The sequence below is a fragment of the Hirundo rustica genome, chromosome 17, assembly GCF_015227805.2.
Source record: "Hirundo rustica isolate bHirRus1 chromosome 17, bHirRus1.pri.v3, whole genome shotgun sequence".
Taxonomy (NCBI): domain Eukaryota; kingdom Metazoa; phylum Chordata; class Aves; order Passeriformes; family Hirundinidae; genus Hirundo; species Hirundo rustica.
This window is the reverse complement of record NC_053466.1, coordinates 7,507,625-7,520,285: the sequence shown is the minus strand read 5'-3', so window position 1 is coordinate 7,520,285 and position 12,661 is coordinate 7,507,625. Positions and strand designations below refer to the sequence as shown.

The 12,661-nt window shown below is 38.3% G+C and overlaps 1 protein-coding gene across 2 annotated transcripts in view; it reads right to left on the bottom strand.

Moving 5' to 3' along the window:
* Positions 1-12,661, bottom strand: part of GNB1L (G protein subunit beta 1 like) — a 46,013-nt gene that overhangs the window by 20,977 nt on the left and 12,375 nt on the right. The window lies entirely within an intron of this gene.

The following is a 12,661-nucleotide window of genomic DNA, read 5'->3' as shown; positions in this document are numbered from 1 at the left end:
ATATCCAACCTATATTTCCATTGGCACAGCTTAAGACTGTGTCCTGTTAGTTGCTCCCTGCAGAAAGAGACCAACCTCCACCTGACTACAGCCACCTTTCAGGGAGTTGCCGAGAGTGATAAGGTCACCCCTGAGTCTCCTTTTCTCCAGGCTAAACAACCCCAGCTCCCTCAGTCACTCCTCACAGGGCTTGTGTTCCAAGCCCCTCACCAGCCCTGCCCTCCTCTGGACACGCTCAAGTGTCCCAACGTCCTTCCTAAACTGAGGGGACAGAGCTGGACACAGCACTCAATGCTCTGGCCCCTCACCAGGTATTTCCCTTCACATTAACACCTTTGGAGGCAGCTGTGTACAAGCACTGGAGAAGGATGAGGACAAATTTTCTGTGTTCTGACTTGTTGCAAATGACCCTCCAGACCTGTGCTGAGACAAGGCAACCAGAAGCTGATTCAACTTCAAGTACAATTTGCAGGTCATTGGAAAATGCATTACAATGTCCATTACAAGTAATATTTTCACCATGAAAAGTGTTTTCTCCCTGACCTGTGGCATTATTAGCCACACTTGTATATCTGCTTCTTTCTGATCTAACCTCACACAGAAAAGAGCAGCTTTGGCACTGCAGGTGTCACCTGTCACCACTTTTTCCCACTCATGCATATATTACCCTAGATTAAACAAAAAGTGTCCTAAATTCAGTAAGGGAAGATCGGCAGGTGTTTGTCTGCCTTCCGGTTCACAGCAGAGGAATTTAGGAGAATCACAACAGAGTGCAAGAGCTACGAGTTCTGTGGCAAAACAGCCCAACTTTTCATTGCCATGTCACCTCAGTACCAGCTTCCAAACTGTGTTTAATGGATGCACTTGCTAATGCACTTCATTTGCAGGTCTACCTTGAGTGCTTATCGGTCAGTTATCACCATGGTATCTATAGGTTCTAATTAAATGCAATTATCTTTTAGGGCTAGTGATGAAACAGGATTCTTCAGTGTAATGTGCAGTTTTCTCTCAATAGCACTGTGTAATTAGGTATGAAAATAATGAGCTCAGTGGATACCCTCTGTGTTTTAGGGCCCTGACTCATCTATTTTATGAAGTTGTTGGATGATCCAGACTCATGGCGGGCTGGAGTAAATTTTCAGGTGTACATGATGTACAGGTTTGTCCCCACGGTGAGATGCAGTTCCCAAGTGCCCATCTGCAACATGCTCCACCCGTGTTATAAATCTGTCATACCAAGGACTTTGTCCCCAAGGGACACCTCTTTGGGACACTACAGCTGAGTGCTGGTGCCCTCAAAACAACACTTTGTGAAACCAGATAAATAAAAGAGTAGCTAAGAGCTTGTCAGAGGAGCAGGGTCTCACTTCACGGTGAAGCAATTCTGGATCACTGCGCTGAGCAAGGAAATAGAACTGAGGCAACCCAGAGGCTATCTGGGATTACAAGGCAGGTTTTTAATAGCATTTTTCTAATTACTGACACAGAAGTTTTTGCTGACAGACAGCAAAGTGTGTGCATGGCTGTGGGAAGGGCTTTACCTGGCATGAAACAGACACTACTAATGCATGTCTTTACAAGGATGATATTTCAGAAAAATCCTCAGAAGAGTCACAGGAAAAAAACAACCTACTGAAAACATGCTTCTGAGCTGCAAGCTATTGAAGGGACTTTTTGCTCCTTAGGGTCTGGTTCTTTCCTTGCTTTTCTGCTAATCATATGTGAATCTGGAAATTTGGCTTAATACTGAACCTGATATTTATTGAGTCCTTATTACCTCCTATCATGATTTGGCAGATGAATGGCAGTGTGACAGTATTTAGTGTCTAATTTTCCTTCCAGCAGATGCTGAACTACAAAATTTCATCTTTGCTGTCTTTTTTATCCATGTGCTCGGACAAGCCACTTAAGATTTAATAAAAAACTGTTAGGTACCTACAGAAAGTCCCATAAGGTTGCAGAGAGATGGAAATTTGGGGTATTGGTATTTAACAAGTCCAAGAAAGCATCAGCCTGTTCCCGTTGACACACAAGCATACTCAAAAAAAGAACATTTAGCCTACCTTCAACTCACCAGGTAGCTCAGTGTCTCTGCCTTACAGGGATAATGAAGTACATTGTGGTGTACTGATTCAAACAGATAATGGTTATACAGTGCTTTGCTAAGCAGACAGCTACAAACATGCTAAATATGATGATAGTGAGATGGTTAAAGCCTCTGGGGAAATTTTTCAAAAGTGCCTAAGTGATTTAGAAGCCTAAGACTCATTTCCAAATGAATTTTCAATCCTACATCTCTAGGACTTTTTAAAGTTTTACTCCGGGTGTCTAAAAATGAGTTCTCTAATTAGCACAACATTTATTTTCTTGTTAACTCTATCTAGCCTCAGGGAGACCAATCTGTTCTTGTTAACTGGGGATATCTGCAACAAATTTAATTAAATGAATTTGCTTAGTATTTAGTCTGGTCTGAGAGCAAAATCTGGCTCAAGGGCTTGAACAAGCGAAGTGCAACCTACAGAATAAAGTTCATTCAAAGGCATTTCTGGGCTACACTATATGTTTGTCCCTGTATTATTATCCTCCTGCCTCTTGTGAAAGGAGTGAAAACACATGAATACATTAATCATTCTGCTCATGGCAGCATCTGCTTGCAAGACGACATCACCTGTAAGAGAGGCAACACCTCACCAGGCTCTTTGGTTTTTAAAAATATATTCCACTTCTTATTTCTTCCAGCCTTCCCTGAGCTGGTAACAGCATCGTCCTTCAGGAGCTGAGTTACACTGATGTGGCACAGACAATGAGAAGGATTTTTCACAGAGCGCACTGCAAACCCTTGGGCCCCTGCACAAGTTCTGTTTGCTACACAACCGGGGAGTGGAAACCCAGCTGCTCAAATGAGGGTTTCAATTAGTGAACGGCTGAGTGCACCACACATGAGGTACCAAAAAGGGTTTTGTCTAAGAAAATGCATCTGCTAAGTGCTAGAACAATTAAATTTCCTTCAAAATTACATTATTTTAAAGAACAATTCACTATTAATATCCCTCACAAATCTTACTTTGCTTAGGTTGCAATTAGAATAATCCTCAAACTATTTGAATTTCTATGCAGTGGTATTTCAGTATCATCACTTGAGCATTTGATATAAAAAAGTTAAGCTTTTATTTAATGAGAGTCATTTAAAATATGTAAATGTCAAAAGGATTACCTTAGAAAAATCTCTCAGAGAATTAAAAACATTAACAGATTCCCACAGGAAAAATTCCAGCAGAATTCAGCAATTCTCCTGTTCCCACTCCTGTCACTAGTATTTCTATCACACATTGAAGCAAAAACAAATTGCTATTAAAATATCATCCAAACACCCTCCTCCCCCTAACAAACTCCACAGTTCACTTTGAGATACCAACAGCTCAAGAAAAGACAGGAAAAAATCCTCTTCTATTTTTCTTTAGGCTTATTTAGAGTAGTAAAACCTCAGTGGTAAAAGAGCTTTTTCAGGTATAGGAGAAATAAATCTCCCTAGGCATGTCTGGCAAACTGATTTGGGACTGAAACCAGCAGGTGTGCAGACATAATTACTACTGCAAAATATCCAACACATCCAGGTGTGCTCACAAACAGATACATGAAATCCCTGTTATTTTTTTCACAATTCCCAGTCAACCAGGTGCCACCCTCCCAAAGGAAAAATCAGAGAAAAGAATGAGTTGAGAAAGATCTGAATAAATTGTTCTTCCCACTTTCCAGGCTTTTTCATTCATGCAAAAGCCCATTTTTACCCTGCAGTTCTGTGCCTCCCTGCATCCCCTGACAAACTCTGCCCTGTGTCACAGCCCGCTGTGCTCACGTGCATGAGCGTGTTTATGAAGTGGGACCTGAGCTGCAACTGCAGAGGCACTCGGTGCAAACAGACTCCTTCAAGTTAACAGTGCAAACAAAATTGTTTGTTCCATTACATTTGTAATCTCCACCATTAAAATTCAGCGGGCAGCCCTTGCAGTACGAGCTTTCCAAAAGCAACGTTCCCACGTTTCCAGCCTCCAACCACTGCAGACAATGAGGTTTCTCAGTGGTGAAACCACAAACCACTCTCAGCCCAAGCAACGCCCCATGCCAGGGCTGTGCTGTGGCCTTTCCTCGTGGCTCAACAGCCTCAACAGTGCCCCAGGGTCCCAGAGCACCTGACTGCCCTCACTGAATTGTGCCAGAACACAGCAGCACTTGGACATACCTTACACATCCCTGGTTGTCACAAAATGCTGCCTGGTTCTGTGGCATTTCTCGGAAGCAGAGAAAGGGAATTTAGTGCTACAAGGACCCATTCAGTCAGTAACGTTTTCATACATCCTTAAAAGAGATGCCAGACAAATCCACGTGAGTTGAACGAGCTGAAGTTCACTTCAGCAAAAGTGAAATTTTTATAGGTTATTGACTACAAGTGGTCTGAAGGCAGGTATATGATTTGGTAAACAATTCTTCAGACATGTTGTGACGAATTTTTAAGCCCAGCTTTTCATTTTGCATGTACAAACCAAAAAATATCAGAACACACTGAAACAGGGAAGTCAGCAATACAGAGATGTTGTGAGGCTGAAGAAACCTCTTTGCACCCAAGGTGAAAAGCAACTCGGCTGTACAAAGAAATGCCTTTCTGGGTCCTGCAGCAAGGTAACACAAGCAAAACACTTAGGGAACAGTGAAAATCCCAAATTAAAAGCCAGGAACCCTGCTTTTCCAATTCTTACCCCAGCTGCCTGAAACACAGGATTTGTCTGTTGTGGGCAAAGACAGAAAGGTACAGCAGCAAAAGCAAAATCAGCAGAAGCTTGATTAAGAGATGTGGGAGTGCTACACAAACAGTTGCAAAGGTCAGAGCCCCAGAAAATTCATTTGTCAGTCATATAACAATGCAGCTTTCAGTTTAAAACTCACATTTCTATCTTCAATGCTAAATTGAGATAGAAACTGTATTATACTTGCAGGGTTCTTTAAAGCAAATTTAAATAATAATTTACTTCAAGTGGAAATTAGAAATCAGTAGAAATTTTTAAATCAAGAAATTGATGTCAAGCAGAAATGAGAGTCAGTGGAAATTTTTGATTTAACCAATAAATGTACTAATAAAGTACTCTTAATTTTCAGAGGTAAGGATAACAAGATACTTTAATCTGAATTGTTTATTTTTCATATTACTATTTACTTATGACTGCCAAAGTAGAGATTAAGTACAGTGATGTATATCTGCAAGACTTTCTGACTTCAAAACCTAATCAATTATGATAATAACAATATTTAATTTTAAAAAAATCACAACAGTGGACTGGGAGCATTCATTAGTCTGTGCTTGCACTAGAAAATACCATATCCAGATACTGTAGACAGATTTCTATCTTGCTTGCAAAACTTGCTAGTCAGCGACACATCAATGTCAAAGAGAATGTGGTGATTTATATGACCTAGTTACAGAATCCTTCATTAGCTGATATCATAAACCTGTTGCCACACAGCCAACATTACAGCTGACGAGTCTTTCCTCTTACAGGTTGGGAACACCAAATACTGTCAGAGCTTTCATTCTAAATAGTCACCAAATCATTTGTAATGACCAACAATGACTGCCTGCTCAGAAAAACTCTTCAAAAGTCTCAGTTTGAGAAGTGCTGAGAACCTCCATTTCCCATTGACTGCTAGGGAAGTTAGGAGTTCATCCTTTCTCAGGAGATCCCCAAAATTACCTTCTCTCTTGACATTTAGACAATGAACGATGGAGGTTTCCACATTTTAATTGTATTAGTCAATGGACAGATAGCAAACAAAATTGCTTATCAGCAACTGGTGATATGCCAAGAAATCTTATGGGAGCAGGGGAGAAAATGACTAATAACCGTCATGCAATGCAACGCATTTTTAATGATTTCCACTCAGATAAAGGCTTCTCCCAGCATTAGCACCTTTTTTCTGTAAGCATTCCCTACCTGAGAAATGCTAAACCACAATATATTAAGATTTTAAGTAATGAAATTTGCAAGAAAAATGTATATAAATGTGAGTGTGTAACATTCACGAATACTGAAACACAGACTTGTGTCTTGGGGTTCAATTTCAAATACCTCCATCTGCAATTTTTTAAAAAGTCACTGTACAACAATTACTTTCTATATGAAAACACAGTTTCAGCATGGGAACAAAACTAAGAATGATTATAATCATTTGAAAGACACTGAGTTAGCATATGGATCTCATTGCCACTTACACATTTTGGTCACTGGAACAAAAAGCTATTAATCAATATGTAAAAGCCATAAATTAACATAAACATTAATCACTCTAATACTCCCCCTGTGTCAGACTGATAATTTTTTTTCAGTCTTTCATTCTGACATATGTGCCTTCAGCTATCAGCTGGTTGACCTTTTTTAACACAATTAAACATTTTGGGCATTGCAAATCTTACTGAAGTAAACATTTTGGAGACAGAAAAATATCATGGATACACTTACGCCAAAAATATGGGGTCTGAAAACGTGAGAGCCCCTGCCTCTCATGTTATTGCGCTAGCTTTTAATAAGGCAGCCTAAAATACAGCGTGAAATGCAGCTGAAACAGATGAAATTCTAGTGTTTCATAAACAGGTTCAATTTGCAGATGAGGGAAAAGACACCCATCTGTTTTACTTTCTGAAACCATTAATTGCTTGGAAAAGTGCAACGATGTAACTACAGCCAGCCTTGTTTGGACAAAGAAAGTATAAAAGCCCACAGGAGTTCAGCTCTACAACACACTCTACATTAAATTATTGGGGACATAGACAACAAGTTATTAATCACTTTGAAAACTTGAATATGAATATGCATTTATATATACAGAAAAGGAGTTTAAAAAAGGATTTATATAAGTCTCTCTTTACCATAACATCAGACCTAGAATGAGTTTTAAGTTTGTACATGTGATAAATCATTGAAATCTAGCAGAAAATTGATGAGCCAAGGCCCATCAAAAGGCTGTTTGGAGCAGCCTCCAGTTCAGCCATGCATAGCAATCTGTCAGCCACGGGGCTCTGTCTGCCCATCCTCCTTAATTAGGGGTGCTGCATAGTGCAGCATCGGCCACAAATCTCTTGGTTCCAAGAGCTAATAATGTCCTCAGATAGCATGGGCTTAATTAAACGTCTTCCAGACATTTTTGCAGACATTCCGGCAATAATCTTGTTTGGTAACAAACTATTTAAAAGAATTGACAGAGAAGAAATATATCAAGTTATTACAACAACTGAAGTTATTTAGGCCAGAATTATATGTCTGCAATTAAGGATTCTGTAACTCTGAGCAATTAAAATATCACTTTATTTGAAAACTAATTAATTCTAAACACATATTTTTCCCATGACTAACTTTTATGATTGTTTAATTTATTCCATTCTAATTACACTTTAATTAATCTACTCTTGTATAATATTATACTGTTATTCTGGCATTTGACCAATGAAGACAATAAATTGATTGCAGTTCCTTTGTGCAAGAGCAGAAACTGTCATGCCAGTTTCAACACTGCGTTTATTTATTTGTCTGTTCTATTACTTTTCCTTTCCTCCCACAGGGCATAGGAACATGAAACACAGAACAAATCAGATGACATTTTGTCTTCTATACTTTCTTCTTCAAAGTGCGAAGTATAACAAGAGTTTTCAGAATTAAGGAAAAGTATATGTGACATATTACATAACAAAATATAAGCAATACTAAATGAATTTATACTTCTAAAATATGCCATTTATTAATGACTTATCAATTGATTCTGGATGTATGGGACCATGTCCAGAGCTGCTAGAAACTGAGCTGTTTCCATGAACATTAAGGTCTGCTCAGAATCTGGCTTGATACAGTCAACAAAAAGGGAGAAAATGACCAAATCCTCTTTTCATACCAATCTTAAAATTAAGTTAATTCAGTATCTTCCTAAGTTCAAAAGCCACTGCATTTTAATTTTGCATCAAGTCACCTTCAATTCAACTAAAACAAAACTATAAAAATTCTTTTATTACTCTATAAATATTATATTTGGATTAAACTGATAAAAGAATTTATTTATATGCAAATATTTTATTACACGTGGAATTAGGAGTGTTGTGTTTTATTTTGTTTTGGCCATGCCTGAGAAAAAAATTACTCTTGTTTACAGTCAGAAGTCTTCAATTATTTTGTTTTTTTAATATGAACGTCCCTGAAGTTGCCAATTCTCACTCATTTGTTAGGAGGAGATAGTGAGAAGTGACACTTTATGAAGACACAATAAAGCAATCCACTTTTCATGTACTTTTAACACTCCAGCTTGTGTTCCTGGCTGCACGCTTCCTTCTGCTTATGAAACCCCCCTGTACTGTGTACGCCTCACCACGGGAGAGTCGCCGTGCAGAGGTAGGCAATTAAATCAAACTACACCGCAAGCTGAGCTCTGACAGTGCTTCCCAAAGTATTGCTTTTCCTTTAATGACACCGTTTACATTTCATAGAACTAAAAAGACAAGCACAAAATACTTCACAAAATACATACTCATTAAAAGAAGAAAAAAGACTCTGCAATTAGCTGAACAGGCTACGTACTTCACCAGCATATGGTGGGAGATGCATTTATATCAGAATATTGTACGTATTTCCTACTCCCATGTTTATATTGTCATTTGTTTCATAACAGTTAAAAAATATACTCTAAAACTGCAAATAGCAAGCAAGATAAATTGACATAGACAGAGAAGGAATATTAAATAATCAAGGGCAATTCCTATTTATGACCAGCTTGTATTTTGAAATCCAAATTTTGGATCTGATCTATGCTTGTTCCAACTACCAGATGATATCGGTGAGACCGCTCACATGAGGGAGGGTTTGCAGGGCCCGTTCATTATGCCAGTATTTCATAAAGCATTTTCTCCTAGGGAGCTTTCTGCTTCTGTGTAAACTACAACACATCTCCGAGACCAGTGTTACTGCACGTCCTTCTCTGGAGATGGAGAAGCTGTGGCAGGGACAGTAAATGACCTCCCAAGGTGGCACAGTCCCCAGAACTGGGATTAGGCACAGACAGTCCCTTCCCAGGGACACTGAGATTCACATTCACATTCACATTCACAAGTGGTATTTTAAGAAACCAAGCAATGGGGACAGTCTGTATCGATTCATTAGATTAAAGCTTTAAATCCTTATTCAGGTCACAAAAATCTCAAGTCAGGAAACAAATTGCATTTCAGTAGATATTTGGTACTTAACGCTTTACTTTCTCCAACAACCCCTTCCGCACTGAAAAGAAAGAAAAGTAGTGTACATAAAAGTAGTGTTATGCACACCACTTTTAAATATATGACTCAAAATGACAGATTATTAAGTATTTATATGTTATGAAATATCCCTCAAAATTCAGGCTTAGTTATTAATAGTATGTGTCAATTATCTACTAGGATTCCTATTCCATACAGTGTAAGTATTTGGATAAGCCACGTTATTGGAGTGCAACTTAGTCCAAGAATTCTAGTAGAGATCACTGTAATTCCACTGCAAACAGGAATGACATTTACAAAGCAAATATTACCTGAATATCAAATGAAAAAAAAATAATGTTTATCTTAACAGTTTAGCCTAAGCTTACACTTTAGACAGAACTGTTCTTTCACGCCAGTTTGATCATATAAATCTACATCTATTTTACATAAGCATGCAGGATTAAATGTTAAATTCTTAAAATGTGAGGGATATGATAAGAAACTGATTGGTTCCACATTTAAGAGGTTGAATACTGATGATGCTTAATTTCCAGTTTCTGGTACTGTTTCCTTCTGACCAGTTAATTTCTCTGTGTTCTAAGGAGTAACACTCATGTTCTGATCACTATGTTTTAATAAGTAACACTAACTTCTATTTAGCAAGTGGAGGGAAATTACCACGAAGTTACAGACTGGAGCTGCAGTTTTTACACATGAAACTTCAAGCTTCACTCCTCTCATCCACCATAAATTACTCCTGACTAAAAATGTAGTGAAAAATGCAACACTGTTTCACTGCATTAATTTGAAACTTTGAACAATTCTGCCGTACCTGAACTTGAACTCCCAGCCTTTGAATTTGTGCTGAACAGCCCCCATTGTACCACACTTTTATGCTGGCAGGAACTGAAGTGTCAATCTTTCATCAGATAATCAGATTATGTCATGTTCTGACCAAATTCATTAGGAAAACTTTTCCCAACCCTATTATCTCAAACCAGAAAATCTAGATCAAAGTATAACCGATTTTACAGCACAATAAAACTGCTATAAATATTTAAACATTAATTAAATGGCTCCTTTTGTTAAAAGTAAATAAATAATTGAAAGCTACCTCTGCTTGTAAGTGCTATCAAATGCAACCATATTTATCACATTTCTAAGAAAACCAGGTTCTCTATATGGTGGAGAGTGGGGAGAAAAGCACTTAAAAGTCATTTGAGAAGACGGAGGGTGGGTAGACTTAAATCATTTGCCTAAAGGAAGTCACACTGAGTGCTCATTCTGGTGACAAAGCATTAATCCCTGAATGTCTTTCTTAACTCCATTCACACTGGACAATTGTATCTACTTCATGCAGATGTTCTGGATGTATACTACATTCAAAAGGAGAGAAGAAATCCCCTTTAAGGAAGTCCTACATTATTCTCAGTAAATGTAATTGTATTGTAATATAATGTTTTCCTCCTGGAATATGCATGATCTTTTCTCCTAGAAAGGTAAATAACTGTAATTAACTTCAGCAGATGTATTTCCTGCTTATTGATCAGATATGGCATCTGCATAAACTAAACACTGAATGAAAGAGTACTTACTACTTTCCCTTGTCTCCGTTTCAGCTGGATAGCAAGCACAGCATAAGAAGGAATCAAAGAATTCATATTAATATAATTAACAGCAAAGAACCAATCTTAGACTAATCCATGAGCAGAAGCAGCATCAGGACAGTCATCAATACTGATTTCACATATTTTGCAGTACTACAATCAGATTCTCCATCTGTAACTCAAACTTTAAAAGTATGATAATTTACGGAAAGGAGATTAATTTAGCCATTTTGAGTCAAAGACTTATTTCATAGCTTCATCCCAAATCCTGTATATGGTTAGGATCCCTTTCCCCTTTGAAGACTTAGTGAATGATTGAAGCTTCTACTTTCTGAGAAACAGATAACACAAGACTAGTAATCTGACTCTAAGCCACTGGATAAAGGCAGTTTGTTTCCTCTTAGCCCATCTGTCAACACCTCTTCAGTAATTAGTCCTAATTATTACAAAGGGCTAGCCTCCCATTCGCATTATTAAATCAGAAATAGTATCATAGCCAGGTATCTTTCAACGCCTACCAGACTGGCGACCTTCGATTTCATTGAATCTTCTATCAGTATCCGCCTTTGGAAGAGCCTCGGCAGTAATTTTAGCATCAGCTTCAAAGATGCAGATCCCACAGTGGAATTCCAGGGATGCATTCATATACACACCCACATCATGTGACAGGAGAGCAAGCAACACAATTGACCTTTGCATTGTTCTCTAAACTCCTGTGATATAAAACACACATTTCTATTTTACACAATGGAACTGGGTTTTGCCTGCGTGCTTCAAAGTGCTCCTTTGAACTAAAGGCTGATAGGAAGAATAGTGAAACCATGTATAAAGATGAAGGTCAAATCTTTGTTAGGAAAACAATACGTCTGAAATGTTTTTTCAGAGCAAGATAAATTTGCAAGGAGTAAACAGTAACTAAAAATATTCATAAATGTATTTAAGTGTGAAGATTTAAAAGGTTTCTTTTGTTTATTTTTGCCGTATAGCTGAAGTACTTCCCCAGAAATGAGGAAAACAAAAGGATGATGACATCCAAATTCTCACAGAACCAAAGCTCAATTAGCTGAGGCTTTAGTGAGACCGCTTTAAGCTCTTTATTTGCGTTAACATTTACTTCATTGAAACAAGAGAAAAGATATTCCTAAGAACCAAATGCTCCATTTCTTTTGAAATGTTTCCAAACGTGTTTCCCAATCACACACCTGAGACCACGAGTGAGGATTTGTTTATGGTGGATTTCTCACCAACCACAGAGCACCACCAGTTTCCACGGACTCAATGAGCCGACCTGAGATGCACTCATACAGTTTACAGCTCATGTAAGTACCCCTGCTAAAGGCTTGTGCTCAGAGTACAGGAGCTACACGTAATATTCAAAAGTCTCCATGTGAACAAAGCCCATGTTGTCTGATTAAAGCAAAGAATGTTTTTGTTAATATGCTTAATGTTACCAAGAAAAAAAAAAAGGCATACAGATGACAAAATATTTTACAAAAAACCTCCACCCAAACACATATTAAACTGAAATAGTGATATAATAGTCCTACATTAAAGTGAAATAGTGATTTTTTTTCCCCTCCCTTTCTTTGCAGAGTGAGCTGCTATGCAAGAAGCAGCAGCCTGAAGCTTATGGGGAAGATGGGCAGGCATGGAAGGCTGCTTGGGGAGCATTCTGCAAACTGCAGGGATGCCATCCCAGCTCTGAGATGTCATTAAAGCCCAGTGCTTGGAATAGGGACCATGACCCAAATTCTGGGTCCCTGATCTGTGGATGTGGTTGGCCCTAAGTCTC